The following is a 5,038-nucleotide window of genomic DNA, read 5'->3' as shown; positions in this document are numbered from 1 at the left end:
AATGCCAGTTTACTTCTCTCTATATATTAAAGAAACGCTGAAAAGTTCTATCTTCAGCATTGTTGCTTCTGGCTCTTGCTGAGACAGCCTACAGGTTTATACAGTTGAACTTTCCTCTTTTATTTTATACAGATTCTTTTTATCAACACAAACACAGACCAAGGCTAAACTGTTTTAAAAATGAAGCTAGAGACAGAAGAGGGCAGCTGGTCCCCAGAGGGAGGGTTTGAGCCTCCAGGTCAGAGAGACTGGGGAATTTCCTCCTTGTGTCTCAAAGGCTGTTACTAAGGAGACCACTTTTGCTTCAATGAGGCTGTGGGATGGACTAGTTTGACATATATGCGATATTTCTGCTACCAAGAAAAAAGAAGTTCAAGCTGCAGAGTCTTTGTCAGGACAGAGCACAGAAGCCCACTTACAAGGCTCTTTTTAACTGCTGTACTTGCTCCTCCTGACAAAAGTTATTAACCTCACTATTTTTCTCCTTTCCTTTGCAGTCAACTTCATTTCAATTGAGAAGGAAAATATTGCTGTGAATGGCCAAGAGATGATACCTTACTACCAGCAGAAATCCAAGGGGAGCACAAGATTTCACAGGGAACAGCTCTCCAGCTAGGCATAATCCTTCCTTTACGAGTTCAGCAGGTAATCATTCTAAACTTAGTTCCATCTGTGTATTCTTTATTAGTATGCTTTTACAATAACAGGAGGTGCTATAAATGAGCATGAGCTTGTTTCACCCCAAATAGTGCCCCTGTTCTACTGAATAGTTTCAACAGTGCTTCTAAGTAACTTGGTTTAGAGCTTAAAAAGACTATTTTTACATTTAACCTTCCAGCATTCCCAGTTTTGATTTTGTGTTTTTTCCACATTGACATTTGTATCAATAGATTTGACATTCACATCAGTTGTGTGACTGAGATTGTAAGACCTCTGTTGTCCAATCTATTGTTTCCCTGTGATGATCTTTCTATGAGATAAATTATGAACATTTCCTAAAAAGGAAGAGAGAGGAGTTTCCACTGCAGCACTATTGAGAATCAAAAGGTCATTCAAATCTGATACACTTTTAAAAGTTTTACTGTTGTTACTGCTTTGATTAGAAGTGTACTGTTTCACCAAAATAGTTATATGCAGGAAAGGCTGTTGGGTGGACACCCATATGTAAATATATTCCACAAAAATAGCTACGCAGCTTCTAAATAAGTTCTACTTGCATAAGCATGTTCATCTGCACCGAAGAAATTCTGTAAAACCTTGTAGCAGTAAAACTAAGGCTCCCCTAGAAATCTATGGCTCATCTAGGAACAATAAACAATAAGCCCCTCCCCTGTTCCCTGAACCAAACTTTACAAAACAGTTGTACAATGCAGAGGAAAGGCATGCAGGTTTTATCAAGGAGTTTCATTCTCCTGCCAGGTGAAGTGAGACTCCTTCCCCCGATAAAAATGGCATGTTAAATTCTTCACTTGGCTTTAGCTCCTCTAAACTTGGACATATTTTTTCATCTTTAACCTTTAAAATATTATCTCCATCGGTAATGTAAAGTGGCTTACAGTGTACACTTGAATAGCATAGATCTTTCACATCTAAGGAAAATGTAAGCATGTGAAGTAGACAGATGGGGCAAGAGGATTCAGGAGCCTTAATCATTTCTTTTCAGTTCATTTAAGCTCTTTTATTTCATTGTAATAGACACATTTATTCTCAGTCTACAGGGAAGTAAAAGTAAAAATGGAGCATAAAGAAGAGCCAGTGTGCTTCCTTTCAATTGCCTTTAAAGAGAGATTAAAATAACTTATCTAAATAACCGATTATTCAATAATGCAAACACATGAATTTACATTCACATTTGACATGTATTTACATCAATTTACTGACTGTATTGAAGGAATATGAGCATTATTAACTGTGGACTAAACAGAAACATAAACTGTTTGATTCCTGATGGTCTTTTGCTTTGTACTCTTACACTTTGAGGGAAGAAAACCAAAATATTAAAAGTGTACTAAGGAGGGTGCTAAACCCTGAAAAATGTACCATTTAGTACCAGCTCCTATTTCTACTGCTGAGAAAGAGCAGGTCCCAAAGCAGGCAGATGAGTGAGGGCTGGTGACAGCTGGAGAAAAGTAAGACTCATTTAGTGGTTTCCTAAGGCCCAAAATTGCAGCAAGAACACCTGGAAAAGCTCTTGAAATGACCTAATGTGCCACAGTTTGCATGTCTTTTGTAAAGTAAAAGGTAATTTTGTTGTTGTTGTTGTTGTTCCTTTTTGTTTTGGGGGGAGATATAATCACGTTCTGCAATACATTGTATTTTTATAGAGCATTGTTTCATAAAATCATCACCTTCTTGGTGCTGAGCTAGTACAAAAGAATGAAATTTCGTTGTAATGTCACTTAGATCTATCACCAGTCAGCTCTGGTTTCTTCTCACTTAATTACTCATCTCATCCTAAACTATTTATATCTTAGAAATACTTGGTTTATTTTTCCCACTCAGAAGGAATGCAACTAGAACAAATTGAAAACAAAAGGAAAACCCCAAAGTTGCTTCAAAATGAGTAAGCATGGAGTTATTCTTCTGAAGACACTTTTAGCTCTTGATAAATTATTAACACTTAAAAAAGAAAAAGCCTAAATCATCATCACTGCAGACTTTTTGTGCTGAACCTTTTTTCTTTGTTAAAGGTTTATAGTAAAAACCCTGTTTTGTTCACAATGCATTAATTCTTACTGCCTGTAGAAATTATTTTGGAAGGTACCATGTTTTAAATGCGAGTTTCCAGTAATTTTTCCACATTACTTCTTTGCTCGTGGGACTGAGCTTGTAGCCAGTATTATACAACGTGGGCTTCACTTCTTTCAAAGCTGATGTTTTACATTCCGTGTGTGTTATTCTTTAACATAGTCTGGAGAATTTCTGCAGTACATGAAGGTAGAGCTTCTCAACACTAAAACAAAGTGAATCATTAAGTTGCTCTGCATACATTTGAAGTTCCTAACACTAGTCTATTTATGTATTTTAAATGTGCGGGGAACATTCTTTGCTAACAAAATGTGGTTTCAGCTAAGCCGTGACAATTCTCCGTACCTGAAGAACTCCTATCACCTACTGCTATAATTCACCTTCTCTGTGATAATACTTGTGTTACAGCTATTAAAATCTATTTGAGTGTCCCTGGCGGTCTAGTGGTTAAGCTGCGGCGCTGTCAACACTGAGACCCGGGTTCAATTCCCGGTTAGGACACTCCCCGGGCAGATGGAGCTCGCTAGCCCTGTAAGGCAATCCATCTACGTCCTGAGGACCTCGCTGCCACCGTCCAAGCGTGCTTGGCCCCAGCAGATGAACCTCAGGATTAAAGGGTGGGCTCAGTTCCGCGCACACTGTGTCTCACCTAAAAAATCCAATGCGCAGGCTGGAAGGTGTAAAGACCTTCCCCGGATCTTCGTTCGCGAAGACTGGCCATTATATATATATATATATATATATATAATATAAAATCTATTTAAAATAAGCCACATGCAGAAATTTTGTCTTTACCAAAGAGGATGACAAATAGAAGCTGTGATCTTGTACCTTATGGGTAACATCCAGGCCATCTGGGCCCCAGGAAAGTCAGAAGGAGTTTTTCCATTACTTTAAATGCCACCAAGTTTTCATCAGATTTTGCAACTACACCTGTCTAGTTACACTCAAGACAGATTTTTTTTTTCCCCTCTTCATAGTGGCATGAAAAATGAGAAATTTTCTCAGGAAATTAGAATCTATCAGAAAATAAGAATTATATCCACACAATACATTCATAGTCACTGTTTCTAGAAGGGTTGAGCTACCTCTGTGGTAGGCTTCTGTTTCCTCCAGCCCTGAGGAGGACTCTCAGTGGTGGTTCAGCTGCATCAGATGCAAGCCTTCCCAAATCTGTAAAGCCTCACAACACATTATCAATAAAGGATGAGATGGCAACTGCATAAAAACCCCTCTGAGATTCCTTGCCACTGTGGATGTGCAGGAGGCGAGTAGCTCAGGTGCATACTTCTATTTCATGAGGATTTACTGGAGACAACTGCTTCATACTCCATAACAGACCTGCAGAGAACTGTTTTGTTGCTACAGTCTGGGTCATGGTACAGCACTGTGTGTGGCAAGGCAGAATACTGCACTAATAGTCAGTGGGCAGCATCCAGTCTACAAGGTCTTCCTTTCAAATGCGCATGGAACAACCCTCTAGCTTTCTATCAAAGCAAAACCAACCACTGCTTTGAGAATGGCCAGCTGGAAATGAGGGGGACACAAACTGGGCCTTGTGGCAAGAGGTAAGTACTGTGGAAAACCATCTAATTCACACAAATGCCTGACAACTTTTAGCTTCTTTCAAGCATTTCAGTGCTATTAGGTATCCAAATAATGTCTGGTTACTCCTGAGGCTGGACTTCCCTTCCAGAAGTAGGTCTGACCACAGGGATCTCTAATTTCAGGAATTCAGGACTGTGTTACCATAGCACTTAGCTAGGAATAAAAACACATAAGCTAATGGAGCCTCTAACTGGTTGACCACATGACAGACTTTCTACTTAGCAACAAAAGCCAGCACTAGCATCTCACTTCACTGCTTTGCAGTCTGTAGTGGCTTCTCAAGGCCCAAGTCTCTAGCAGACTCTTCCAGTACAAATAGGGAAGGCCACATACTGGCAAAATCACTTCTGGGAAACTGCACAGTCATGTGTGTACAGGAAGGATGAACTTGAACCAGAATATTTGCAAAAAGAGCTGGAAGGATCATTAGAGAATGAAAGGCCTTTTAAGAGATTTAAATAGAACAGCTTGTTTAGTCTAGTAAAATTAAGATCGAGGGAGAAAATGAAAGCTGACGACAAATACACTGGTGAAGAGAGGTAAACAGCAGGAGAAAAAGCTTTTTAGGGTAAAAGATTGCACTGGCACAAGGGTACAAACTGACTCTTTATTATTTTAGAGTGTAAAAACAAAAAGGTTGCTGCAAGAGTGAAGTGATGGTCCTATGACAGCAGCAGTGGAA

General features: G+C 39.3%; 1 long non-coding RNA gene across 1 annotated transcript in view; it reads left to right on the top strand.

The window, feature by feature from the left end:
- The window catches only part of LOC114065188, an 8,506-nt gene extending 4,195 nt beyond the window's left edge, over window positions 1-4,311 (top strand). Inside the window, exons 2-3 of the long non-coding RNA XR_003572890.1 lie at window positions 498-645; window positions 4,181-4,311. This is a non-coding gene — a long non-coding RNA (uncharacterized LOC114065188). The remainder of the gene's footprint in view (window positions 1-497; window positions 646-4,180) is intronic.
- The last annotated feature ends 727 nt before the right edge of the window (window positions 4,312-5,038 follow it).

Source organism: Empidonax traillii, unplaced genomic scaffold, assembly GCF_003031625.1.
Source record: "Empidonax traillii isolate 1590-97213 ecotype Southwest subspecies unplaced genomic scaffold, ASM303162v1 scaffold626:size867168, whole genome shotgun sequence".
Lineage (NCBI taxonomy): Eukaryota > Metazoa > Chordata > Aves > Passeriformes > Tyrannidae > Empidonax > Empidonax traillii.
The sequence above is the reverse complement of the archived record's forward strand: the minus strand, read 5'-3'. Positions and strand labels throughout refer to the sequence as shown.